This window comes from Microcaecilia unicolor, chromosome 5, assembly GCF_901765095.1.
Source record: "Microcaecilia unicolor chromosome 5, aMicUni1.1, whole genome shotgun sequence".
Lineage (NCBI taxonomy): Eukaryota > Metazoa > Chordata > Amphibia > Gymnophiona > Siphonopidae > Microcaecilia > Microcaecilia unicolor.
The window spans coordinates 144,898,731-144,912,233 of NC_044035.1; the positions used below are offsets into that span (position 1 = coordinate 144,898,731).

The following is a 13,503-nucleotide window of genomic DNA, read 5'->3' on the forward strand; positions in this document are numbered from 1 at the left end:
GAAATTACAGGGTAGGTAGACTTAGGAATAATGTCAGGAAGTAATTTTTTTGTAGAGAGGGTAGTGGATGCCTAGAATGCAGTCCGAGGAAGGTGTTGAAGAGAAAAAAGGTGACAGAATTAAAAAATGCATGGCATAAACACAAACGGGCTCATTTTCAAAGCACTTAGCCTCCCAAAGTTCCATAGGTTTCTATGGAACTTTGGAAGGCTAAGTGCTTTGAAAATATGCCTCAAAGGATCCTTATATGGATAGAGGATGGAATGAAAACAAAAGCTGGTGATGCTGAGATGGCATCAGTAGTTAGGATGCAGTATCAGTGCTAGGCAGACTTCTATGGTTTGTGTCCCAAGTATGGCAAAACAGATTGTGTCCCAATTTTGAAAAGACGGATTTGGAAGGGCTGGAGTGGGCTTCTTGAAGAAAAAGCCCCCTCCCAGGCCCACCCATAGGCCCACCTGGTCTATCATATCACCCCGATAGTCTAGTGGATAGGCATGGGCGATCCTCACTCGCTTCTGCCCATGCCATCTTTCTCATTCCAAATGACTGCCATGACTTCCAGCAGCAGTCTCATGAAATTGCCACTGGAGGTCATGGCAGCCAATTTGGGATTGGAGCTGGCTCAGGGGGAAAAATGTTATCTCAGTTTATATTCGGTAAGTTAGAGAGTCTTGTGTACTTTTTCATTATTATTGATTAATGTTGTTTTTTATGTTTGCTTTACTGTACTCTTTATTTCTTTATAAGTTATATCCTTGGGTGTTTGTATTGGAAAATTCTTATAAATTAAAAAAAAAATTTGAAAAACTAGTCTATACCAGAGCCAGTGAATGGGAGGCAAAAGATGAACCAAAGTTCAGTAATTAGCCAAGCTTTCAGACTGGGATAAGTCCAGGCTTGAGTCAGTGGGAGAAAACTTGGAACTTTTCCTCATTATTCTAATAATTTCTTGGAGCCCTTTGAAAACTCATTCTACAGTGAGGGCAGAGCCAGTTGGACAGGAGGAGGCAAGAGCACATATTGTTTACAATACAGACATTACTGGAATGTTTCTTCACTGATATGTGGCTGTCTTCAGAAGAACCATTGCGCTGAAAGGTATTTTTCCCCTTCTTTATATTCCTGCAGTTGCATGATGTTCTCTTTCACATGATAGAAAAAGTATCTGCATCTTTACCAATCTGGTCTGAACAAAGTGCAGTTTCTTTTGTTCTTGCTGGATATTCTTTTGTCCCCTCTGAGCTATATACAATATATTATGTAGGAGTTGCAAACATATGAAAACATTTAGATTTTGCTTTGTTGCTGATTTCTTTGCCTTTCTTCTACCAGAATATGTTTCTCTGATGAACACTTATAACTAGCGGCAGCCTAATTCACACAGCATAAATAGTTAAAATGGGTGTGTGTGAGCATTTTTATTTCCTTTAGTGTAAAGCAATACCTCTGTAAAACTAACCAGAAAAATAATTTCACATGTTAGATAGTACTAATATAGTTCTGTCAGAAGTAAACTAGTGTGGATTGCATTGTCTCAGTGCCTGTCGGTCACTGGCTTGGCAGACCAGCACTTCTTTTAGAAAGAGATTGCATGATACCTCCTCCTCTTCAGGATTCTTGCTGCTGTTTGTCTTCCCTCAGTTATGCATTGGGCTACTGGTATGCAGAAACAACATCCTTATTTAGTCAAATTTATAAACTGTTTTTCCTCTCTCAATTCTAAGAATACATTCAGGCCTTTATTCTGCACATGAGCAAACTCGTGGATTCGGTAGTGCAGCCAAGATGTGTTCAATAGGGCCATGGCAATCACTCATCAGTCTTGTCTAACAAAGCAGATTGTACATTCCTTACTTATTTCTAGCCTAGGTTACTTTGAACCCTGGATTTTCTATGATGGCAGAACTAGGTGGGAGTGTCAGAGGGCAGTAGGCTGAAACTGTGTTCCTTGACTAGCAAACTCTGATTTTCTGGGTTATTCTGAGTTGCATTCTTGAAGAAAAAGACCATCTTGCAATAAGAGTATGCATTCTGTGACAAGGTGTCCTGTACTTACTGTAAGCAGGGGTAAGTAATGCAATTTTTCTTAACTAGAACGACAAGGGCACTGGAAAGAGCTCAGAAACAACCAGAAAGTTTGCGCATGTATTTACCTTTCCATACATTGTACCCCTTCAAAGGCATCTCAGTTGTCTTTTTGCCCTGCCAAACGTGTTCAGATAGCTTTCACCCTTATGGTTTAATGACCCAACATTTTTCTTTTTCTTTGTTTAGCTTAGAGTAGGACCCCATGGTTTTGTTTCTTTTGTCTGTACCAGAGCCATTGACCTGGCTAACCTCCTTTTCAGTATGTCAAAGACCAAGCCAGTGTTTAAAAGGCATACCTGTGAAAGGAAAATGAGCATAAAGGACAGTCGTCATATCTATCTGCTCTACCTTGAGCCCACTCATAATGAAGCAAGTTATGATATAGTTCACTCCACATGTGAGTGTCGGATAAGTGCAGATTCTGTTTATCTACACTACAGAGCACTGGTCCTATTTTTCTACCATATGTTTAATGAACAATCACCGTGGTTAAGCACATCAGTTGTAGACACATGCTCTGCTTATAAACATGCACTTGACTGGTCCCATTATCATGCATGCACTTGTCTGGTACTCCATTTATGTGCTCAGTTGGGTTGTTCAACTGCCTAGCCATCCTGTGTCCTTACCTTGGTTGCCATTGCTGCTAATGTCCTATTAATATATAGCGCTACACTGGCTTGGCTACATTTATGCATGAATACTCTAATTGTTGTTTTTACAAAATTGACTACTGTTGTATTGATAATAAATGGTGCTACACTAGTGGGACTGAAAAGTCATATCAGTTATTTGCACACTCCATTTATTTGCAAGTTTAACTTTGGTCCCCTTATTTTCAGGAGTTTCCAAGATAAGTAGAGGAAGAGTTATTGACTGGGCTACTTTCTGACTCTTCTCTGCCATTAAGAAATATATCTCCATATGAGAAAGTTTCTTCTGAAATTAGCAAGGGCAATATGTTTACTATCCAATAGGAGCTGAAACCAGAAACAGGCATGTTTGGTTTCTTAAAATATTTAGAAACACCTAAAGAGATAACAGGGGCTCCAAACAGAGCTTTGCAAAATTTGGTTTCAGTTCTTGCGGTCTCCAAGAGAATTTATACGAAGTACAAGATACCATAGGAGCCAACTTTTCAAAATTATTGGGGGTGCTAAGCCTAATGGAAATAATCCCTCCCTGGACACATACAAGGAATTTTCTCAATATTGGGGGTGCTCAAGCACCCACAGAGTCGGCTCCTATGCAAGATACAGCTTGTTTCTGGTCTTAATAAACATACCATACCTAGTGCACCACATTGGGTAGAAGTCAGTAATGAGAACAACTAGAGTGACCAATCACAAAAGGCAAAACCTGAAAGGTGATTAGAGGCCTAAAACCAGGTAAAGCCCCAGAACTGAATGGAGAGCAGTGAGAGGAAATTCTATATGAAACTTGAGAAAATAGTTGCTCCTCCCTTGAAGGAATGTTGCAGGAGATTTTGGAGGAAAGTAGATTTGGGACACATGAGAACAAGGTGCATAAATCGGTAATCCTAAAACCAGTTAACAATACAGATAGGTGATCTTCATGGGGTGATTAGATTCATGGAGGATGAGGGCAATAAGTTGAGTGTGAGAGGATAAGAAAAATTCAGCATGGCCAAGATCAAGAACGGAGGAAGACTGTATCAAGGAGAAGGTGGGATAAGGGAGCACAGATAAAACAGAAGACATTGCTATATGTTTGAACTTGGTGGAGAAGTGTATAACAAAGCTCTTAATTGTTTAGTTTGTATGCTTGCTGAGGAATAAACAAATAATTATTCTATTCAGGGTATTTATATATCCTGCTAAAATCAATAAAGAGCCTACGCGGGTTACATAAGTATAAAACATAAACTAGAGAGTTAGAGAAGCTTACAAGTATTTATTGAAGAAATAAGTTTTCATTCCCTTGTGAAATTGTAAAGAACTCAAGATCATGCAAACTTGTATAGTTATTGAATTCCACAACTTACTAGCCTGAAAAGAAAAAGAGTTGTAATGGATTCTTTTATAACGAATTTTCCTAACAAATGGAAACCCCAACAATAATGTAGAATAGAAATGAGAGAGCCTTCAACTGCGGAAGCAAAGAGGAACAATTCACCTGCAATATGTTAAACACAATACAGGCAATCTTAAAAACTATCCAAGCAGAAACTGGTAACCAGTGCAATTGTCTAAACAATGGTGTCACATGGTCGTATCGTAAGTAACCATAAATCAATTTAGCTGTGGTATTATTTTGCAGTAGTTGCAACTTTTAGCCGTGAATTTATTCCACCATATAAAGCAGTACAATAATCTAACTGTGGCAATATTATAGCCTGTACCAGTATACGAAAATGTTCTATAAAGAAGGCAGATCTTATTGCGCTTAATTGACTTAGTTTTAAAAATAACTTCTTGCTCAAATAATTTACCTGTAGATCCATTGTCAACTGAGTATCCAGAATAATTCCCAAAACCTTGGAAGATTTTACTTCAACTGCTCTCCAGAAGCTATAGTTACACTACTAAGGATACATCATTACAGAAATGTAGCAACTTAGCTGCATTAAGTTTCAAAAGATGAGAATTAGCTCAGGAGTGAATGAAAGCAATACATTCAGAAACAGAGTTTTGTAACATTAAAAAATCTGCCATTACTGGGATAAAAACAAATATATCATCTGCATATGAACAACTACAATGACCAGATGCATCCAAAACCAAACCCAAAGAACTCATAAACACATTAAAAAGAATCAGAGACAATTGTGAACCCTGTTGAACACCAAAATCTGACCCCCCAAGTAAATGAAAATGTGTTATTCTTCTTAACACAGCATGATCTATTACACAAAAAACTTTCTAAACAGCTCCAGATAACCCATATTCACGTAATTTGTATAATAAGATATCATGATCCACTATGTGAAATGCTCCTGAAATTGTCAAACTGGAGCAAATAACAGTGAATTCCCTGACTGAGAAATTCTCGTGCTTTAGAAACCAAGTTTGCCAATAATGATTTTGTACTGTGCATAGTCCTAAATCCAAGTTGAAAATTATGCAGGCAATAAAAAGACTCCAAATATGATGTAATTTGCAGCACAACTAATGATTCCTTATGTTTTGCCATGCATGGAATACTAGGCACTGGTTGAAAATTGGATAAATCAGCTCCCTGTGATTTTGGAATAGGGGTTAAAACAATTTGGCCTAGTTACAAAGGAAAAAACCCATCCTTCAATAAAACATTAACTAGCATCGTAAGTCAAGCTATTAATTCTGATGGAATATCTTCTAATAAGTAAGAAGAACAAATATCCACTAAACAAGACTTACAGTATGAGAAAGTTTCTTCAACAAAGAAATCACTGTAACCACATCTGATTCAAAAGATGACCTTTCCCTGTCTACGGGGGAAGAAATTGCCATCTCACTTATAGAATTGCCAGTTTCAGGCATGATGTCTTTAATTGATTATCTAATACATTTTACCTTATCTATAAAATAATTTGCCAATTCTGTTGAAGATGGTTGTAAAGATTGTGGATTATCAACCACTGATGACACCTGTGTAAGCTTATTAAAGATATTAAACAAAACATTTTGGTTCATCATTCCTTCTTCTACCAACTTCCCAAAATAAGTTTTTTTCATTGTTACTATATCATTTTTATAAACTCCAAATTGCTTTCTCCATATTAATTGATTTGCTGGGTTTTTAGTTATTAACCACACTCTTTCATATTTACGACATTGATGTTTCAATATTCGCACATCTTTGGTATACCAAGGTGAAGACTTAAAATTTATCTTTCCTTGAGATTGGTTAACCAAGTATTGTACTGCTTCTGTCACACAATTATTCCAACCCATTAACATTGAACTTGCACTAATACAAATACTAGTCCATTGTAATTTAATCTGAGATCAAAACTGTTCAACTTCATTTATATGGAGGACTCTATTAATCTTAACCTTCTCCCGAACTCTTCTCTTAGTCTGGGTAATATAAAGTGTAAAATTAGCTTAAAAATTATCTAACCAAGGGATAGTTGTCCATTCTGAGTCAGAAATTAAACAACTCAGATGCAGCTTGAACATCCTAAGATGTTAGACCTGGTAGGAAAAAAAACTTCCACTGAATTATGTTGATCTGTATTCTAGCATGTAGATATTGGCTTACAAAAGAGGCAAGCAGTGTAAAACATTTTATCTGACAAACGTGAGCCAAAAGATTGTTGCAATTTGATATATCATCTGGAGTATTAGCTGCAGCAATTGCCACCTGAAAGCTGGCATGATTTATGTATTTATCTGAATTTAGCTCATACCTTTTCTAGCAGTAAGCTCAAGGTGAGTTTCATTCAGGTACACTAGGTATTTCTCTGTCCTTGGAGGACTTGGTTTACAGTCTGAGGGAAGGTTAAGTTGGTTGCCCAAATCACAAGAACCAGCAGCAGAATGGGGATTTGAACCAGTCTTCCCTCAGCCTAGTGCTCTAACCACTAGGCTACTCCTCCACTCCATACTTGCTTCAGACCTATATGAGGATGTTGATAACAAATCAACTGATGCTCCTTGCGTAGGAGATAATCCCTTTGGTAAGAAAGTCAAAGATACTGAACACCATAAAGAGATCATGTCTCTCCCTTACAGATCCTCACCATAGGAGCCAACTTTTCAAAATGATTGGGGGTGCTAAGCCCATGGAAAAAAACCCTTTCTGGACACGTACAAGGAATTTTCTCAATATTGGGGGTGCTCAAGCACCCACAGCACCCACAAAGTCGGCTCCTATGATCCTCACAATGATCATGATAGAACAGCTGTCTGTCTCACACATATACCAGTATACTTTGTAACAGAAAGCAATATTCCTACTTCAAGAGGTGTTGCCTTTGATTTTCACACTACAAATAGCAAATTTTACCTTATCAATCATGCAAGCAAGGGGACAAATGGCTACAAAAATGAAAAAACAAACAAAAAATCTGTTAACGCAAGCATCATCTTTCTTACTCACCCATTCACTTTGAATGGGCATCGTTGGCATTGCTGCTGTGATGGGCAAGGTAGACCTAGAGGAGAGGTCTTTGGGAAAAGGCGCCCAAAAGCCAGATGTTTCCCAGAGACCTCGAGGGACTAGAACTCCCAATTTCCTTGGGGTAGGTCACATGACTCCTTTAGAGAGGTTAGCCCTCACTGTCATTCCCAAGATCCCTGGAGTGAGCCATATGACTCTTCCAGAGAGGTTTTACCCTGACTACATTCCCCTGAGGCTAGATCCCATGACTTTTATAGGCAGGTTAATCTTAAGGATTATCAGCTGCAGAGGAAGAGAGAAGGGGAGGAACCAATGAAGTGGTTGCCTATTGAAGGGGTTTCAGGGGTTCAAGGTGAGGTTATAATACCTGTGCCAGAAAAAATTTTTTTCTCAAATAGAATGGACATTTCTGCCCTTGCAAAGGTAAAAATGGAGGAGCATAAGAGCCTGATAACAACCTTGCTTGCTCATTTCATAGAAAGGTGGAGGAAGGCTCCCGAGGGAAAAAGCCTTGAAGGTATGAATGCAGGAAACTGACCCTTGGAGTTAATACATGCATTTAAACTGCACTCAAGCCTGACTCAGGTGGGTGGATACCAGATGTTCAGTTGCTGGTATGTTTAAGGGTGGGGGTCCCCTGAGCCTCAGAACATTAAATGAGGTGAGGGTACAAAAGGCTTGAGTTTACAGGAAATAAATTGCCTGAATGAACTTTGTGGGGCAAATGAACTTTCTTTTATAGACTGTGTTAACTCCGTGGGAAACCTGAAACACAAAGGACTCGGATGCAGCTAGTTAAAGGGGGAGAGCTTTATCTGGCACCCTCGATAAAACAAAGCTCTTAAGCTGGCACCCTATCGGGCTTATTTTCGAAAGAGAAGGACGCCCATCTTTCGACCTAAATGGGAAGATAGACATCCTTCTCCCAGGGTCGTCCAAATCGGCATAATTGAAAGCCAATTTTGGATGTCCCCAACTGCTTTCCGTCGCAGGGACGGCCAAACTTCAAGGGGGCGTGTCGGAGGCATAGCAAAGGCGGTACTTGGGAGTGCTTAACACTTTGACGTCCTTGACCCATAATCAAAAGAAACAAGGACGTCCCTGACGAACACTTGGATGACTTTACCTGGTCATGTTTTTCTTACAACCAAGGCACAAAAAGGTGCCTGAAATGACCAGATGACCACCAGAGAGAATTGGGGATGACCTACCCTTACTCCCCCAGTGGTCACTAACCCCCTCCCACCCTCAAAAAATATCTTTAAAAATATTGATTGCCAGTCTCTATGCCAGCCTCAGATGTCATACTCATGTCCATGACAGCAGTATGCAGGTCCCGGGAGAAGTTTTAGTGGGTGCAGTGCACTTCAGGTAGGCGTACCCACATCTAGGTGCCCCCCTTCACCTGTAAGGGCTATAGTAGTGGTGTACAGTTGTGGGTAGTGGGGTTTGGGGGGCTCGGCATACAAGGTAAGGGAGCTATGTACCTGGGAGCAATTTATGAAGTCCACTGCAGTGCCCTCTAGGGTGCCCGATTGGTGTCCTGGCATGTGAGGGGGACCAGTGCACTACAAATGCTGGTTCCTCCCACGACCAAATGGCTTGCATTTTGTTGTTTCTGAGATGGATGTCCTTGGTTTCCATTATTGCCAAAAATCAGAAACGACCAAGTCTAGGGACGACCAAATCTAGGGATGACCAAATTTAGGGATTTGGACGTCCCTGACAGTATTTTTGAAATGAAAGATGGATGTCCATCTTATTTTGAAAATACGGGTTTCCCCGCCCCTGGATTGGGACATTTTGCGAGGACGTCCATATCAAAACATGGGCGTCCCTTTCGAAAATGCCTGTCTATGTGAACTTATCTGCTAAATGCCATGAACCAGTGAAGGAAGGATCCCATAGCCATAAGACTGATTTCAAGTTATTAAAAAAAGTTATATAGAAGGACTTGCGCCGGGGGGCGGAGCAAGATGGCGGCTTGACAAAGCTCCACGAGTAGCTCCGGAGAAATGAGCGGTTCTACCCTTCTCTTTGAGGGTTTTTTTCTTATTCTAAACATTTCTTTTCTGAAATTATTATGCCGCATACAAAGAGGAAGGGTTTGGTTAGAGCTAAGACCCAACCGACACTAACTTCAACACCGAACCAGCCTACTCTGGAGACTTACCTCGTGCGCTCCTTACATATAGCGGAAGGAGGTCCCATTGAGTTTTCGGAGCAGGAAGAATCCGAACTCCTGGGACAGGACGTATCGTTGTCCCCTCCTCTGCATTACCCTCCGCCGCAGCCAGCAGAACCAGACAGCGGGGGTGCTCCGAACCCTCGCGAGAACGAAGGAAGAAGCACACGTGTGGGGCCTACAGTCGGGATCTCTGCTGAGGTCTCTTTTTCATCTGAGACTCCTTATCCAACAATGCAGAACCCAAGTAAGGGTTCCTCTGCGTCGGTCACCTTAGAGGCAATTTGGGAGACACTACAGTCTGTTCAGGCATCGACGGGCAAGATTGAAGGTTTGGTGAGCAATGTTCAGGACTTAACTGTTTCGTTTGTATCGATGAAAAGTGAACTAACTGATAAGATTAGCCATTTAACAGCAGAAAATGCAAAATTGAAAGAAATCTCTGCTAAGTTGATAAAAGATACAAATGCAATAAATAATAAATTGGAGAACTTTGAAAACTATAATAGGAGATTAAATCTCCGTTTACTGAATTTCCCCTATACACCAGTATATTCTCCTTTGGAGATATTTAAGAAATATTTGGTGGAAAATTTGAAATTTTCATCTGACAACATACCCCCTGTGAATAAAATTTACTATTTACCTACAAAAAAGAATACCGATATTCAACCACAAGGGGACTTGAATGTGACAGATTTATTAGATTCATCTATTACATCGACAACGGAGAGAAAAACATTATTGGTATCTTTTGTATTCCAACAAGATTTGGATTTGGTGAGAAAGATGGCCTTAAGGAATTTACAGACTCCCTTTTATGGAGGGAAAATCTGGGTATTCCCAGATGTAACAAAACAAACACAGGCCAGAAGAAAGGACTTTCTTGCAATGAGAGCTGATGTTTTGGCATTAGGCGCTGTCTTTAATTTAAACTATCCATGCAAATGTAATATAAAGTATCTGGGTGTTAAATACGTTTTTCTTTTTCCTGAACATTTAAAACAATTTATAGATCAAAAAAAGATAATGTAAAGCCGGTTTATGTCTAACAGACTGAGTACTTCTAAATGGGTAACTTATAGAATAAGTAAGTATGGAGTATAATTAGCCATGTCTTTCTTTAAATAATGTGTAGGAATCTTATCTTCCAAGTTAATAACGACTCCTCCCCCCTAATATGGTGGTCTAAGTGAAGTCTTTTGATTTACCCTTAAAATATTTTACTTCAAGAATTTCTGACTGTTTTTTTTTTCTTATTCAAGTAGTTATTGCTTGTAAAATTTTGAAAAATGATAAATAAAGTTAAAAAAAAAAAAAAAAAAAAAAGTTATATAGAAAACCTGGAAAGGAGTCATGGTCCTGGACTTATATGTAACTAACACTCGAGCTGTACCACAGTGTGACACTGCACAGGAACCGCTACCATGGCTTGATAAGAGGCCCTAAATGAAAAATGATCATTTATTTTTATCTTATAATGATGTCTGTAGAGAAATTCCTTGAACCATTTCAACACATAGGCAATAATGTCTAGCTAGGCAGCTCAACTTAAATAACAAAATCTCATGAATAACTGTATCAAAAGCAGCAGTAAAAGTAATTTTGCCACTATCACCCTGATAGTATAGCTAGTAAACGGGTAACAGGTCTATATTTACTTGAGTGATGCAAATTGAGATCCTTATTTTTAGAGATAGGTGATAGAACAATATCATCCAAATTGGAAGGGAATGAATCAAATAACACATAGAGTAATACATAGAGTTAACCAATCAAACACTAGCAAGGGGGGATCAATCGTCAAATAAGAAGGGCAGCTGTCTAAACAACAAAATGAAACATGTAATTTTTAAATCAAAGATTGAATCAAGTCTGTTTTAATCTCAGGAAATGAACCCCATAGTTTATCAGTGAAGACACACCATGACAAATTGCTTAATATCTTCAATACTCAAGGTTGCAGCTAACCTAATTTTCACAGTCTAACTTGAAAAATAAAGTTAACTAAGTCTTCAGCAGTTGGATGCAACTGGTTATTCAGACTGCTTAAATGAGAGGCAGATGTCATTTTATTTATAAAAGCAATGCATCTGGTCTGTGAAAGAAAATCAAATTCACATAATTAAAGTGGAACCAAGGGCAATATAATCACATTTGCAGCGCACCTCTAAGGGAAGCCTATTGTAGTTCTCACTAGAAATTACATCAGCAAGTAAAGAGAAAACATCCAGAATCTGGGATTTGGCAGTGGAGATCGTCTTAAGAGCTATATACTTACTAGAAGGCCAGAATTACTTGGCAGTCAGTTATGTATTATAGCCTCACAAGTGGTCTCTGAACAATACAATATTATCTAACTCTTCAAAAGATGGGGGAGCTCCCCAAGTGGATCTATTCACATCCAGCTGTAATAGTTATCTGTGTTTCTGCTCCAAACCATTGTCTTAAAGAGGAAAGGCCATAATGCTGGAGATGGAGGTCATGTATTCAATACCTCTAATAACCAGAATTTTACTCAAAATTAGCATAGCAGCCCATTGATTTTAGTAACAATTTATTTAGCCAAGGCAGATATAGTTTGTATTTCTCATGGAGTTGTACAAACAGATCCCCTATTGTATGAATCTTTCCAGAATTGATCACTCAGGACAATGAAACGGGAGGTGTTAGAGAAATAGAACAAGAAATTCTACCTAAAACCAAAGGAGCCTATTTTGCAGGTAGTGAATCTGAAAAAGAAAAAATATATATTTCTCGAATAGAATCATTATGATCCTATGACATATCCTGAAAATTTGGTGTGGATGAGACACCAAACACATGGTTAAGGATGGGGTGACACAGACACAGTCACCCCCAAAGCCTTCTTTTCATTCAGATAATAGGCTAATAAACAGTTGTGACTGAAAAGTGAGGATCTGAGGATTTTCAAAGGTGAAATAGATAGCAAAATCTGTGCTTTGGAGACACCCAATGGGGTCCTTGAACAGCAAGTGACACATATGGAAATGTATCTAGAATGGCAGGAAATGAGCTCCCAACCACTCCTGAGAAAATTAAAGAGTCATGGGATAGGAGGGAAGGTTCTGCTGAGGATTAGGAATTGGTTATTGGACAGAAAACAGAGGGTAGGGTTAAATAGTCATGTCTCTCAATGGAGGAGGGTCAATAGTGGAGTGCCGCAGGGATCTGTATTGGGATCGGTGCTATTTGCTATTTAACTTATTTATAAATGATATGGAACTCGGAACGACGAGTGGGGTGATTAAATTTGCAGATGATACAAAACTATTCATGGTTGTTAAAACACATGTGGACTGTGAAATATTGCAGGAAGACCTTAGGAAAATTGGAAGACTGGACATCCAAATGGCAGATTAAATTTAATGTGGACAATTGCAAGGTGATGCACATTGGAAAGAATAATCCAAATCATAGTTACCTGATGCTAGGGTCCACCTTGAGGATCAGCACTTAAGAAAAAGATCTGGGTGTCATCTTAGATAGTTTGCTGAAATCTTCTGCTCAGTGTGCAGCGGCGGCCAAAAAAGCAAACAAGATGCTAGGAATTATTAGGAAAGGGATGGTGAATAAGACCGAAAATACTATAATGCCTTTGTATGACTCCATGGGTTGACCGCACCTTGAGTATTGTGTTCAGTTTTGGTCGCCATATCTCAAAAAAGATATAGCGGAATTGGAAAAGGTTTAAAGAAGAGCAACCAAAATGATAAATGGGATGGAACTCCTCTCGTATGAGGTAAGGCTAATGAGGTTAGGGCTCTTCAGCTTGGAAAAGAGACAAATGAGGGGAGATATGATTGAGGTCTACAAAATCCTGAGTGGTGTAGGACGAGTAGAAGTAAATTGATTTTTACTCATTCCAAAAGTACAAAGACTAGGGGGACACTCAAGGAAGTTACATGGAAATATTTTTAAAACAAATAGGAGTAAATATTTTTTCACTCAAATAATAGTTAAGCTCTGGAACTCATTGCTGGAGGATGTAGTAACTGCGGTTAGCATATAAAAAAGGTTTGGACAAATTCCTGGAGGAAAAGTCCATAGTCTATTGAAACAGATATGGGGAAGCAACTGCTTGCCCTGGGATTTGTAGCATGGAATGTTGTTGTTAATCGGGTTTCTGCCAGGTACTT

At 39.1% G+C, this 13,503-nt stretch overlaps 1 protein-coding gene across 5 annotated transcripts in view; it reads left to right on the top strand.

Annotated features, from left to right (window-relative positions):
- Positions 1-13,503, top strand: part of NDST2 (N-deacetylase and N-sulfotransferase 2) — a 619,227-nt gene that overhangs the window by 425,792 nt on the left and 179,932 nt on the right. The window contains exon 1 of one of the 5 annotated variants that reach the window (XM_030203395.1): positions 2,014-2,070. The exons of the other annotated variants lie outside the window; for them this stretch is intronic. The gene's annotated coding sequence lies outside the window, so the exon portion shown is untranslated. Of the gene's footprint in view, positions 1-2,013; positions 2,071-13,503 lie in introns of those variants that run through there. 5 annotated transcript variants of the gene reach the window in all.